Source organism: Quercus robur, chromosome 11 (assembly GCF_932294415.1).
Source record: "Quercus robur chromosome 11, dhQueRobu3.1, whole genome shotgun sequence".
In the NCBI taxonomy this organism is placed as follows: domain Eukaryota; kingdom Viridiplantae; phylum Streptophyta; class Magnoliopsida; order Fagales; family Fagaceae; genus Quercus; species Quercus robur.
This window is the reverse complement of record NC_065544.1, coordinates 52886829-52903325: the sequence shown is the minus strand read 5'-3', so window position 1 is coordinate 52903325 and position 16497 is coordinate 52886829.

Sequence of the window (16497 nt, the reverse complement as noted above, 5' to 3'; positions counted from 1 at the left end):
AAGATGGAGTTGTGAGAATGAAGATTATTGTTAAGAAACAAGATTTAACACAAATGCTTGAAGTGATGGGTGGTGGTGGCAAGAGCAAAGCTCATCTTCAGCCATCAAATCTGCCTTCATTGTCAGCAGAGCAACGCCTTAATCTTTTGCAGAAAAAGCATGTTTTGAGAGCTAATACAACAAAGGAAAGCAGCTCAAGTTCTTGGAGTCCTGCACTACAAAGCATCCCTGAAGAACTATAAGCTGGTTTTCTTCTTCTTTTTTTGAGAGAAACTACAAGGTTAATTATATATATTTCTTTTGTGTACAATGTTGATTTTATTTAACATGTCAATGTGTAGATTTTGTTCCATCCATAATATTGTTTCTCTCCTTGAAGTTGAAATCATCCTCTCTTTCTTGATTTTATTTATTTATTTATAATAATAATTATTATTTTATTTTATTTTATTTTTTTGGTTTTGGTTTTTTAAAAATACATATGGAAACACGGAACTTGAACTTGTGCTATTTTCCTTGACGGCTAGTCCTCAAATGAAATCTATACGGTATAGTGCTGCCAATTTTAACTCACTTTAATCTTAATTGATGTCACTTTGAATAGTTCTACCGGTGCACATCATTTAAGTACATATATTAGGGAAAAAAGGATAAAGAAAAAAAGTTTCTTTATTATAAATAATTCGATAAATATAATAAGAAAGGGAAAATTGAATTTTGGATGTTTCTGTTAGAAACACCAAGAAATGTCAATTGAACAACCAGGCTTTTGGCAAAAAAAAAAAAAAAAAAATCAAAACATATCAAACATGGTTAACTATGCAGGTTTGTGTGTGAATGTGTGAAAGGTGGGATGCTTTGATGGAAAGATCGTGGAAATCAAGGTCTTTCGCCAATTCTAATATGCGCAAACACTAACACAAATCTTTGTAATCACATGGTGTTCACTGATGACACTTCAATGATAAAGTCAGATTGGGTCTAGTTTAACAAAGTAACAACTTTATTATTATGAGTTTTTATGGTCATCCCTTCATGTGAAAGTGGGAAGACTATTTACAAACGTCATTCTATTCCTCTTTTTCTGTTTATAATATCCCACCAATCTAAGACTTTGGGGATGATGTGATTCTCATCATTTTGACGCAACATTCTATAGGGCACAATCAGGTGGCCTTGTTATGCCCGATGAGGAGCAGATTACATCACATTTTATGCTATGTAAATTAGTTGTGGCGAAACAAATGTAGAGATGATTGCGTTTGAATGACCAACGCTTCTTTTGAGATAGAGCTAAACGACCAACGCTCCATTTTAAGTTAATCTTGTTAACATGATGCTCGGATTGGACAATAGGATTTATGAGATTGGCATCCTTTTACATCTTTACCCTCCATTTATTGCAGAGTTTATTACCTTTATTCCTTCTTTAGTCTCGCCACTCTCTACATCGTTATAATAGGCTTGAATTCTCCCATCAATCTTTTTCTGTCTGCGAGGATCCCACCAGGGTGCCTTCTAGTCACTGCGATCCCCTTTGTGAGGAGGTACCCTTCTCCCAAAGTTACGGAGCTATTTTGTCAAGTTCCTTGTTCATCTTTGAGTTGTCTTGCCTTGGCTTTGGTTTTGAACCCCTACATTTTGTTTTTTTTTTTTTTTTTTTTTTTTCTTTTTTTTGGTGAAAATCACATTTTTGTTCCTACATTTTCACACAATTCCCACTTTAGTCTCTATCTTTTATTTTCACTGCTTTTACTCTCTATTTAGAAAAATGCATTCCATTTTAGTCATTTCCGTGAGTGCCTTAATGGCAAAGTCCTACGTGATAGACGGAATTATTAAAAAAAAAAAAAAAATATATATATATATATATATATATTTTGGCATTAAAAAATGCCATGTCAACATCTAAATTAAAAATTCTAATTATTAATTTTAACTAAATAAAAAAAAATTAAAAATAAAATTAAAAACCAAAAATCACATGAATTGAGATCTAAGTGTATCTTGAATAAGAACAATAAAAACATAAACCCAGATCTAAGAACAAGAATAACATTTTCCTTTATTTGACATTTTCTCTTTTTCTTTTCTTAGAAAACAAACACAAAACACAAACCCAAAAAACTAAAATAAAACCAACACAACTCTCTCTCTCTCTCTCTCTCTCTCTCTTTTGTGTAAATTCTTTATATCTCTCTCACTCTCAAACTCATCAAAGGCTCTACGATTCATCACCCACTAGTCCTTCTTCTCCGCCGTCCAATCAGGCGACCTTGACTCCTTGAAGCAGCTCTTAGATAAGCTGTCTGGAGATGACCCATCAGATGCTTCAACCATCTCCGATCTAATGGCTCTGCAGAACGATGTAGGGGAGACTGGCTTGTTCTTGGTCGCAGCCAATAATCTGCATGAAATTTTCAGCTACTTGCTTAGCTTCTCTGATATCCAGACCCCAAATTTTCAGCTACTTGATTGGCGTGGGTTTGTTGACTAATCGGCGAGTTTGGTGACTGATCGGTGGCAGGGGTGGTGATTGGTGGTCTGATTTGTTGATGTGGGTTTCGGATTGCAGGGTTGGTTGGTTGTTTGATTGGGTTCATTGTTGTTGTGGGTTTTAGACTTGCTTGAGGTGAGTTTGTTAGGTTCAGGACTTGCTTGAGGTGAGTTTGCTAGGTTCAACTTGCTTGAGGTGGGTTTGCTAGGTTCAACTTACTTGAGATGGGTTTTTCTGAGTTTGAGAATTTTTTGTTTGGATTGTTTGTGTTGTATTTTTGGATTGATTTGGTACTTTGGGGCTTTAGGATTTGATGATTTTGCTTGAGAAAATGATGATTTTGAGATTTTTAATTTGTGGATTTTAATTTATGGGTTTGTGTTCTTGTTGTTCTTGTTCAAGACACAATTAGATCTCAATTCATGTGATTTTTGGTTTTTAATTTTGTTTTTAATTTTTTTAGTTAAAATTAATAAATTAATTTTTTAATTTAGATGCTAACGTGGCATTTTTTAATGCCAAAATAAAAATTATTATTATTATTTTAATAGTTCTGTCTGTCATGTAGAACTTTGCCGTTAGAGCATTGACGAAAAGGACTAAAATGGAATGCGTTTTTCTAAAATAGGGAGTAAAAGTGATGAAAATAAAAGATAGGGACCAAAGTGGGAATCGCGTGAAAATTTTGTGACGAAAATGTGTTTTTCGCCTTTTTTTTAATTAGGGTGGCTTGTTAGATTTTTTAGTTGGGGGGGGGGGGGGGGTTCATGAGGTCAGTTATGTCATTATACCCATGGTGATTTTTTATTTTTTTTTTCCATTGTCACCTTATATTTTACAACAGCCAAATGCCCACACAAAATTACAAAAACAATGACACAGACACAATACAAATATTTAGAGCCTCAGGCCTATACCTCATTAAAAAAAGAAATTTATATTATGTTCATCATGAAAAGTAAGTTGAGAAAGACGTATGAATCATGAATGAAATTAGTAATTCAATAGTATATAAATTTGTTTCTAATAAAGACAAAAAAAGAAGAAGTTAAAATTGGTACTTTATTTTCAACTTTGCTAGAGAGAAAAAAGAGGTAGAGCCACGTTAGGTAGAATAAAATAAGCTGATGATATTTTTATTTAAATAGTAGGGTTTTAGGGTATGAAAAAATTACATTTTAACCTTTATTAATGCGGGGCGGGGTGGGTCTAAAAAGTGTAAACTCATTCTCGTCCCATCCCATGGTGCGGGTCTAAAATCTTGCTTCATCCCTACCCCACCACCTTTGTGGGGCGAGGAAAACCCACACGGGGTGGATCGGGGAGGGGCAGGTCAAGCGGGGCTGGGCGGGACAAAATTGCCATCCCTACCATTGTGGGTCAATTATGTGTGAATTAAATCTAAGCTTGTGTGGTCAATTGATAAATCCATTTAGGAAATGTTAAAATTATTACAAATTTTACTATAAAAAAATTTACTAACTTATGTGGTAAAAACATAATTGGTATCACTTAAACACCACTATAAATCCTTTCTAAAAAAAAATAAATAAATTAAAAAAAAAAACCCCACTATAAATGAATGTTTGAACATGTTAGTTTGTAAGACTTAAGTTATAGAATTGAGTAATGCTAGAAATATAAATTTTTTTACAAAAAAAATTTATAAACTACTGATGTGGTAAGTGGTTATTGGTAAATGAAAAAGTAATATTAATAGTGGGCCTAGATGAAAACCAATAAGAAGTTAGCCAAATCAACAGTTTATAAAAATGTTGTAAAATAGTTTGTAACTATATCATTACTCTATAGAATTTATAACATCTCTGACATCAATCATCCATTAATTACACTATGTAAAATACGTAGCGGTCTAAAACAATTTTTTCAAGTGGTATCCAAGCAATTATAAAACATAATTTCAAAATAGAATTTTTCATAATAGAATTTATAAGTGCAGACCCTTTTAAGGCTGTCTAGCAATATACATGTGAAATAAAAATCATTTGTCCCACTTTTTGTACATCAATTTATGTTTCACTAATCACAACTTTTCGTGCGTATTTTTTTTTTTTCATTTTAATCTTTGATTATTTTATAAAGAAAGAAAAAATAATATATGATAAGTTGTGATTGGTAGAACATACAAATAGAGGTGGCAATTCGTGTTCGTGGGTTGGGTTCGTGTCATGTCAAACCATGAGTATTCAGCTATATGGGTTAACCCGAACTCGATCCGTTTAGTAAAAGTGTCAAAATCCTCAACCCTAACACGACCTGTTTATTAAATAGATCGGCCTGACACGACACGTTTATTCTGTTTAATTAACAAGTAATATAAAAGTTAATACAAATAACTCGTTTAATTAATAGGTCATACCTAACTTGAATAACTTGTTATCAATTCTCATATATCTAAAATTAAAATACAATTACAATAACAAATATAGTAATAAACATATAATTACAACCATAAATTAAGCAATAATAACAAAAACTAATTTCTTTATGAGCTAAATGTGCCAAACAGGTTTGCATGTTGAACCCGAACACAACCCGTTTATTAAACGGGTCAATTGTGTTAACCTGAATATGATCCGAACCTATTTAACCTCAACCCATGACCTGTTTACAAACGGGTTAGTCATATCGTGTTCACAGGTTGTGTAAGATTTTCCCACTCCTACATAAAGTGGGCATGATCTGTGCCATGTCAACACTACAATAAAATTAATAAATAAATGCTTGAACACATCAATTTGCAAGACTTAGTGTGCATTTAACATTTGATTATAAGCTAATTATTTGCTTATTTGATTCTCAAAAAAAAAAATTACTTGCTTATTTTATTTATTATTTGTAAGTCTCATATTACTATTTGTCTTAACTTTATTTCAAATAATCTAAGTTCAGCTTTTAGAAATAAGGTAGTTTTCTATCTTTTATCTCAAATAAAGAATAGTTTTTAACTCTCTATCTCACATACAAATAAGCTATCGAAAATATAAAAAAATTTCCCAAATGGACACTTATTTTATAAAGTATCCATAACATCACTTAGGTAAAACTCGTGGGGTCAAACAGTTTTTTAAGTGGTATCCAAACAATTATAACACATAAGGTCAACATTTTGCGTTCTTTTTTAAACATAATTTATAAGTGCAGACCCTTTTAGGGTTGATCTAGCAATATACTTGTTGAATAGATTCTTTTCCCACTTTTGTGTCCTAATTCTACCAATCATAACTTTTTTCGTGTATGATTTTTTTTTCCATTTTAATCTTTTATTATTTACAAGGAAAGAATAAAAAATATGTAGTAAATTGTGATTAGTAAAACATAAAGTAGGACAAAGATCTTTATTCCCAAAAAACTTACAAAATGATGTGGTAGGACATGATTGAAACTATTTAAACACTACAATAAATGAATGTTTAAACACATTAGTTTGTAAGACTTATACTATACCATTTGTAATATTTTAATATTATTCATTCATTATAATTTTTATTTTATTTTATTTGAAAAAAAAAGAAAAAAGAAAAAAGGTGAGAGAAGTTTTATTGGTATCAAAGTTCTCTTTAGAATATAGCATCTAAATCAAGTGGAAGTTCTTCCATCCACACATAACCTAACTCATTCATTAATTACACGTACTATTTTAAACACATGGCGGTCTGAAACATTTTTTTCAATTGGTAGCCAAGCAATTATAACACATAAGGTCAACATAGAATTTTCATAATAGAATTTATATGTGCAGACTCTTTTTTATTTTTTATTTTTTTCTTTTTTGAGAGAGAGTTTCAATTTATGGCGTCCACTCTTGATGATATCTCTTTATCATTAGACCAAGACACCAATCAGTTTTTGGTGTAAATGGAGATTGAACCCCAGATCCCTTATTCAATGATAAAAAACTTTACCAATTGAGCTAACTAGAATTTATATGTGTAGACTCTTTTAGGTTTGACAGGCAACATAACTACTAAATAGAAATCCTTTCTCTTTTTTGTGTGTCAATTTATGCTTCATCAATCATAACTTTGTATGGTTTTTTATTTTTTATTTTATTTTATTTTATTATTATTTTTTTTAAATTCTAATCTTTGATTATTTTATATGGAAAGAAAAAAAAAATATGGCGTGATGCAAGGGGAATCGCGAACACTTTCACAAGTAATGCTCATTATATATATTTATAGTGTGTGCGTGGAATCTGAGTAAGAACCAAGAATTTTGACCTCATTTCCATTGTCACCAAAATATCTTGCACACATTTACATGGTCAGAAACGCATTGTACATGGTCAGAATAGCACTAATGGAGTTTTTTTTTTTTTTAATATAATTGTCCAGGTTACTTGGCCAAATTATTTAATTCTAGATTTATTATGTTTATAAAATATGCTACAACAAGTCACCAGCACCTTGTTCATGCCACCACTCTCCATTCTCCAAGCATGATGAAAAGCAAATGTGGGACGTTGAAAATATGATACACTTGCAGAATCAATCAACCTTAGCAAGGTGTTAGTTACGGATTTCTGTGCAATATGCAATAAAAGAGTTTGATTGATGGACTGAGTCGATTCACATAAAACCAATTAACACTACTACATATATAGTAAAATTGAGTTAATTTATCGTTTGTAATTCATGCATACATTTGAAAAGGATCAAGGCTAGTATAAGTAGTACAAAATGACATTTTATATGATTAAGATGGTGACAAAAATCTTTATTTTGAATAACAATAGAATGACAAAGAAAGATATATGAAAACAATCTCATTTTGCCTGCGCAAAACCCATAATCGATTCCAAAGTTTAGTATAAAAGAAATAATGACAATCTCAATTTGTTTGTGACGACTTATTGTCGTTATTGTTTTGTATTTAAAGAAATTGATGTGATCAAAATCAGTCTATGATTGCTTAGAGATAACAGAATATAGTGTTATACACTATTTATATTGTGTATAATCATTTCATGCTTTGATCTTGAATTGAAAGAACAATAATATTTCACTCAAGGAAATGCTGACGGATGCTTTTAAGACAATGATTAACAATTTATTTTTCAAAAGTTTTTATAGATTGTTAATTATTGTCATAAGAGCACTCGTTAATATAACCCTTTAACTTATTCAACAAACAGTATAAAAAATAAATAAAAAGATAATATATAGTAGTAATAAATATGGTAAAGTACAAGTTGTTCTAATAGTTTGAACTTTGAACACAAGGCATGCTACCTTACTACCTACACATATTAATAGACTTAAAATCTAACAACTAACTTCTCAGAAAGTCTTAAAGGTTCCATTAATGAAGACTGCGTACAAAGGTTTGATATTCCAACCATCAATTCAATAAAGTAGATCACAGAAAATGGAGCTGAACCAAGAAAATGCTAGAAGAAAGCAGTTGGAAGCCATAGCAAGAAGAAATGGTGGAAGTGTTGTTTCACATATTGAGGAAAATGGGGCTGTGAAGATGAAGATTGTTGTGAGAAAGGAAGACTTAAACCAAATGTTACACATGATTAGAGGTGGCAAGAACAATGCTCATCACCAACCATCAAACATGGTGTCATTATCAGCAGCAGAACATCAGCTAAAATCTTTGTCAAAGAAGCATCAATTTAGAGCCAATATTGCAGTGAAGCAAAGCTGTCGGAGTTCTTGGAGTCCTGCACTACAAACCATTCCTGAAGAGCGTTAAGTTTATCCTTTTTCTTTTTCTTTTTATGTTGTTGTACTGCAATAGGTAATTAATCAAGTTTGAATAGAAATTTAAAGCAATTTCAAACATGAACCAGCTATAGACTATAATAACTAATATATGTTTTGTTCTCATCCATATATGTCTTCTTTTTTCTCTTTTTTATTTGTGGTGATTAACTTTTGGTCATATTGTTTTCCTATTTGTAGGTAGAAAAATCCTTTCTTTTGTTTAGAATGATACCTATCGATCTTAATAACTAGACCAAGAAACTGAAATTTTTTTTATTGAAAAGCTTGCTTGATTAAGAATTTCAATTATTTCTCCCATTATGATAAATTTTGGCAACATGTCATTAGATGTGACAAGAGAAATAAAACGTAGAGTAGAAGAAAAAGATGGTAACTAACTTAAATTAATTTGTTATTCTTCATTTTTTTTTTTTAAGTTCTATTGTAGGTAGCTTTCTAGAATACCTCTTTACCTCACAAATCTTGGATGAGTATAATTCTCGAGTCTCACACACACCAACTAATTATAGAAATGAAACTCTAAAAAGTGGCCTCACATGGTATTCTCTGTAGGTTACCCTGTACTTGAATCAAATTTGCTTTGGATGGTTTGATAAGCTTGCTTTATACCCTAATGGAATAAATTTGATTTGTAAGAAAAGATGGTTTCATGGACTTGTAGAGTTGTGCTTGCTTCATTCTCTTTCTTTTTTTTTTTATTGGAAAATACATAAAAAGGCCAAATTTTATATCTTATTTTATAATAGGTTTCAAGTTTTTAATTTTGAAAATTAAAACCTTAAGCTTATGAAACTATTTCAATTTGAAATTCATTTCCATTTCTGTTATTCTATGGAGTAGTGAGGCAGAGAAAAACTAAAAATTGTTGATAAGACTTGGTATTCCAGTTAGGTAATTAGCTTCCATTTTCTGTCAATCACTTTCCATTCTAAGCAAAGATTTTCCTCTCTAAATGAAGCTTTCATTCTCTCACCCTATCTTTAATATTCAATAACAGCCAAATTAATTATAAAAAGGCATAGGCGAAACGTAGAGTTTAATCAGTAGTTTTTCACTTTTCTCTACTCCGTTACTTTCTAGAATAAAATAAATTAGTATCATAGCTGCTGCTGGACAAAGTTTTCAATTGAAAACGATTTTAAATCTCAATAAGATCTTTCAGTTATAAAAACCTTAAATAATATTTTTAACTAACCATGATATCAGTAACACGTCGATGAAAAAGAGAAAAAATGATAGAAATGTCAATCTAAGTAACTATATAAATATATTTTAAAAATTAAAAATTAAAAACTTGAAATATATTGGTAAATTGAAATTTATTTATAAAAAAAGACAAGATATGTCATATCAATATATATTAAAATAGCAATTATTGTAAATAAATATTGAATTATAAAAAAAATTTCTTTTATGACTTTGATTAAATTATAATTTGATGAAATATCTATCTCACTAGATATTATGAAATCTTAATAGTTTTAGTCTTTAAAGTATTTACTTTAATTTGACCATTTGCTTAAAAAAGTATCAAGCACATTCCATGACATATTCTTAATCGAATATTCGTAAATCGTTAATATTCTTAAAATGATTTTATTAACAAGTGTCCTGATAAATGAAAAAAGTTAAAGTATTTTTATTATTCTATCACATAGTTTTCATTATTTAAATAAATAAAGTCAAATTGTACATATATTTTGAGAAACGTCAACACGACTAATTTGACTTTATGCACATGTTCCCCTCAATCATTAATAAGCATATTTTTTCTGGAAGGAGAAAAAAGAGTATTATAATTTATAATCAATCATTTAATATTCTATTATTTTTGTACTTAAGACAACCAATAACAAATCCCTTTAAAACAAATCTGTTTTAAAAGTATTTAAAATATTCCATCAGAATTTGATCGAATATTTAGAAATCATCAATATTTTAAAAATAACTTTGTAAAAAATTGTCCTAATGACATAAGTTAAGGTATTTTTATTATTCTATCACATCTTTTTTATTACTTGAAAAAAAAATTAATGCACACATATGTTGAGAAAAATACACACTAATTTGACTCTATGCAGGGTGTTCCACTAATCAGTAACGAGCATATTTTTTCCTTGAAGGGAAAAAAAAAAGTGTATTTTAGTTTATAATCAAACACTTATTATTCTATTATTTGTGCACTTAAGACACTCAATAACAAAACCCTTTAATACAAATCTTGCTTTAATCACCATGTTAACTAAATATTCAAACACATTACAATTCTTTTTTTTTTTCCAGCAGAAAAATATATTGATGTTCCTTTAACCCTTTTAATAATCAAAATCTTGCTTTTAACCACTTGGTTACCTAACATCCAAACACATTCGCATACTTTAGCCCTCATGTATTCGCTCCAATAATATGTTATTCCAGTGTCAATAAGTTTAGTAACTCGATTGTTGATGTGGCTTATTATGAATACTGCATAATAAAAATAATGTTAGTAATAAATTCATGTGAAACCAATGTTACAACAGAATGAGTACAATTTTTTCCATTCATGTGAAGACTGCCACATTGTTGCAAAGAAGATTTCAGAGATCACTAGAAGAGAAATAATAGTGGGAGATTCAAAGGTCTTTCACCACTCCAGAGATGGGCATTTTCTCATGTAGGGATTATTGGTAGTAACCCCAGTTTCTAGGAACACTAGGAAAATTGTAAAACAGACCTGGCTTGATATGTTGTATCAGCACAAAGAGTCTACCCGACAACGTATACCTAAAGAAAGTCAACACATTTAATGATCAAACGAGAAATAATAGCATGCGAAGTTTATTCAACTCTCATGACAATGACTTATGCAACTTTGCTAGTTTCCTCAGATTAGTCAGATATGCAGGCAGCATATATGATAGACTAGCTAACTTGATTGAAACCTTTTTCTTTTATTTTATTTTATTATTGTTATATCGACTTGATTGAAACATTGAACAAGCCAAATGCTGAATTAAAGAACCTATTTTCAAAGTGGTTTCTATGCAAATTCATTGATAGCAAGGAGGACATAGCCAATAGAAGTTTTTCACAATATTTGAAAGTTGAATGATTGCTGTATGAAAGCAGAATAACTGTTAAGGAGATATATTTAACGAGGATTAAAGGCTACTCTACTACTTTTGAGGTTAGTTCCTTTAATTACGGAAAATTATTAGGTACTCTTGGAATACCATAAATGCGTACTTCTTTTTCTCACATGAATGGTCAGTTCCACTATGAATTTAATTAGTGGGACCTACCATTCATGTGAAAGGAGAGAGTACGCATTTATGGTACTCTGTAAGTACACAATAATTTCCTTTCAACTATTGGGGTCCACTTCAATGAGTTCAATCCCCACCCCTAAACTTTAAAATCTACCAATGCCCCCCATCGTTTCTTAATTAATACGTTAATTAAATTTAAGAATTTTGTAATGACAATGTGTGATTTTCTAATTTCCAATACTTATGGGGGACATTGCTTAATTTTAAAGTTTAAGTGAGTCGAGGACTAACTTATATACCTAACCCCCCACACACACAACAAAAAAGACAAATAAAAGTAGGAGTTAATTGAATTCTCCCCTAATTAGAACATCCATATTGGTGGAGCCAAAAATTTAGCTATTTAGCACTTATAAAAATCACTTTATCTATTTTACCTCTTCACTTTACAATACACCCAACATCAATGAATCTATATTTTTAACTATTTGATTAAAATCATTAAAATAAAATAAAAAATATCCACCACAACAACCTTTCATCCACCCACAATCACCTCCACCACGACTCCACCAACAACAACCTCCATGTGGTAACTATAGCCTACGGCAAGGAAAAAAAAAATCAAACTACCACCAACACAGTCATAACCAAACCCACAAACAAAATAAAAAACCAAACCACCACCATAGCCGCCAAACCCGTAGGAAAAAAAAAAAAAAAAAAATCAAACACCGTACCACCACCATAGCCACCACACACACACACACACACACAAAAACCCAATCACAACCAACACACCCAAATTCTAATTTGAGCAAAGAGAAAAGAGATGGATTCAAGGGTGGTGGCAAGGGCGTGACCTGGTCTGAGATGAGAAAGGGGGATGAGAGAGAGGAGCTGAGCTGAAAGGAAAATAAAAAGAAAAAGAGAGCAAACAAATAAAAAAATATTAAAACAAATAGCTACTTACTACAGTAAATAGGTACTGTAGCATGTAGCTAAATTTTTTTAGCTATGGCACAACTAATGTAGCACAATATTTTTAGCTTGGCAAAATAGCATTATAGCAATATGCCTCCACCAATAATGATGCTCTTAGGGTACACTTCAATGACCCCTAAACTTTAAAATAGACCAATGTCCCCTTGAAGTATTAAAAATCAAGTTTCTCCTGCCCATTACTAAATTCCATGAAAATTCAACTTTTGTTACAACTTGCTTAAGTAGTAAGTCATGAACGGTAGAGTAAAAGTGGAAGTAGGTTCACAATTCCACCACTCGCAACTTGCCACATGAGTAAGTTGTGGTCTTAGTATTATTTCAATTTTATTAACACCACAAACCGGTTGACAGTGACACACTTAATACAATTCGGTTGGGCCTTCTTTTCTATTATACCTCATCCACGTCAATATGGTTTTGGGCCTCACTTCTTTTTTTATTAAGTTGGGTTGATAATCGACCTGGCCCACCAGGCATTCAACTTGTGAATTGTTCAGCCTGTACACGTGAATAGCCTTTATTTTCCATAAAACAAAGATAATATATAATAAGTCACAATATAATATAAAAATAAAGTTAACTATGCAAATATAATAATACTTTATTAAATATATTTAATGCACATCAATTGTCATCTCAATTCCTAAAGAGAAAGAATAATTAGCAAAAATTTGACAACAACCATTAAAATAATCTTTCATTAGCTTTTGTCAGTCTGAATTTGGATCCTTATCAATATATCATTAGCCTACATAATATATTTTCACATGACTTGATAACATCGTTTTAAAAACCGAATTGGGGCCAAAATCAAGAGAATCAATTTCGTACCGTACCAGTTGGTACCGTTAGAATATACCGTACCGACAAACAAACCGGTATATATAACCTTCCTATTTCGTACCGGAAAAAATACCGGTCGTATCGGCCAATTTCGGGCAATACCGATCGGTACCGGGCGTACTGACCGATACAGAAAAAAGTTTTTTTTTTTTTTTAAGTTTTGTAATTTTTAAATTTTTGTTAGGGCAGAATGGTAACTTATTTGCGTTAACTTTTTAGTATTATTTGTTTTCTTAGTATGCAATGGTAACTTTTAAGCTTTCTATTTTTTATATCGTGTTTTTTTTTTCTTTTAATTGATACTAAAGTCTAAAACCATGAATAATTAGTTCTAAATTGAGAAAATGTTTTATGGTAAACTTTTATATTTATTATAATATATATATACACACACACATACATACATATAAATATATATATATATATATGTATTTATTTATAAATGTAAAAAATAGCGGTAAACCCGAAACGATACACTGGTATTGACCGGTATCCAAAATATATCGTACCACTGGCCAAACCAGTACAACCTCTGGTACAGTATTGACTCCCTTGGCCAAAACCATATTTGCCTCTGGTTTTCGATTTTGATTAGTTTTGGGCATTTTTACCGGACCAGACTGGTACTTGGTTCCCTGTTAAACCAGTCTGGTATGTCTGATTTGGTTTTTAAAACCCTGCTTAAGAATGGATTTCTGTTTCAAAATTTGTATTATTATAATTTTTGATAATCAAATTTTTATTATTATAATGTGTGTATTATGTAGTTTCATAATCATAATACATTTAAAATTTTTTATGTTACCTTATTTTTAGTTTTAACCACTCTTTTGCTATATAGAAAGCTACACTTGTTATGTTATTGAGTTAGAATATGTGCTTATAGCTCTCTAAATTACTATGAAGATTTGAAAAGACTACTTTAATTTGAAGTGTACTTGAAACTAAGGCTTATATGGTCATCCATTGATGGCTTTTATTTATACACTTACAAAAAAAAAAAAAAAAAAAAAAACATTTATACACTTAAGTGGCAACAATCATTCAACTTGTGAATTGTTCAGCCTTTACACGTGAATAGCCTTTATTTTCCATAAAACAAAGATAATATATAATAAGTCACAATATAATATAAAAATAAGGTTAACTATGCAAATATAATAATACTTTATTAAATATATTTAATGCACATCAATTGTCATCTCAATTCCTAAAGAGAAAGAATAATTAGCAAAAATTTGACAACAACCATTAAAATAATCTTTCATTAGCTTTTGTCACAGAGTCTGAATTTGGATCCTTATCCATATATCATTAGCCTACATAATATATTTTCACATGACTTGAGAGCATGGTTTTAAAAATCGAATTGGGGCCAAAATCAAGGGAGTTAATTCTATATCGTACCGGTCGGTACCGTCGGGCAAGCAAACCGGTACATATAACCTCCCTATTTTGTACAGGAAAAAATACCGGCCGTACCGGCCAATTTCGGACAATATTGGCCGGTACTTGGCATACCAGCCAATACAAAAAAAGGTTTTTTTTTTTTTTTTTTTTTTTTTTTTTTTTTTTTTTTTTTTAGTTTTGTAATTTTTGAATTTTTGTTAGGACAAAATGGTAACTTATTTGCATTAACTTATTAGTATTATTTGTTTTCTTAGTATGCAATGGTAACTTTTAAGCTTTCTATTTTTTATATCGTGTTTTTTTTTTCTTTTAATTAATACTAAAGTCTAAAATCATGAATAATTAGTTCTAAATTGAGGAAATGTTTTATGATAAACTTTTATATTTATTATAATACACACACACACACACACACACACACATACACACACACACACACATATATATATATATATATATATATATATTTATTTATTTATAAATATAAAAAATAGCGGTAAACCCAAAACGGTACACCGGTATTGACCGGTATCCAAAATATATCGTATCGCTGGCCAAACCGGTACAGCCTCTAGTACGGTATTGACTCCCTTGACCAAAACCAAATTTGCATCTGGTTTTCGATTTTGATTAGTTTTGGGCATTTTTACCGGACCAGACTGGTACTTGGTTCCCTGTTAAACCGGTCTGGTATGTCTGGTTTGGTTTTTAAAACCCTGCTTAAGAATGGATTTCTGTTTCAAAATTTGTATTATTATAATTTTTGATAATCAAATTTTTATTATTATAATGTGTGTATTATGTAGTTTCATAATCATAATACATTTAAAAGTTTTTATGTTACCTTATTTTTAGTTTTAACCACTCTTTTGCTATATAGAAAGCTACACTTGTTATTGAGTTAGAATATGTGCTTATAGCTCTCTAAATTACTATGAGGATTTGAAAAGACTACTTTATTTTGAAGTGTACTTGAAACTAAGGCTTATATGGTCATCTATTGATGGCTTTTATTTATACACTTAAAAAAAAAAAAAAAACATTTATACACTTAAGTGGCAACAATTATCCTATATATTTGTCAACACACACACACACACATATATATACATATATATATATATATAACTTGTATCCATGGTTTTAAAAACTGAACCAAATCAATCGGTTCGATTGGTTCAATCGAGAACCAGATACCGGTCCAGTTCGATAAAAATTCCCAAAACCGGTCAAAACTGATCAAAAATTGGAAATTAGAGGCAAATTTGATTTTGTTCCTTGTTCATTTTTCAAAACCATGCTTATGTCAATAAAGCCTAGATGTGAAAAGAGTAAGGTCAATGACCTAAAGCAAGTCTAGGCCCGACAACAACTACATATTGAGTATGGCATGACATGAGCTAAAACCTTAAAACCTTTTAATAAACGAAAAAAAATAGTGCAATTTCAAAGAAAAAGATCAACGAACTTTCACCAATTGACTTAATTAGTTGCCTTCTAGGAGAAGGTAAAATTTTAATGATATTAAAAAAATATATTATAAAATTGCCAACTTTGCTCTATAAAGTACTGTGAACTTTATTCAGCAAAAAAAATAAAAAGGAAAAGAAAAGTACTGTGAACTTTTGAGGAACATTCTCTTGTAACGTGCACCATGTTCCATGACTTTAGCCCTGGCCCATCTTGTACTGTTTTACACGCGCACTCTAGCGTCCGGGCTTGACACTTATGGAAA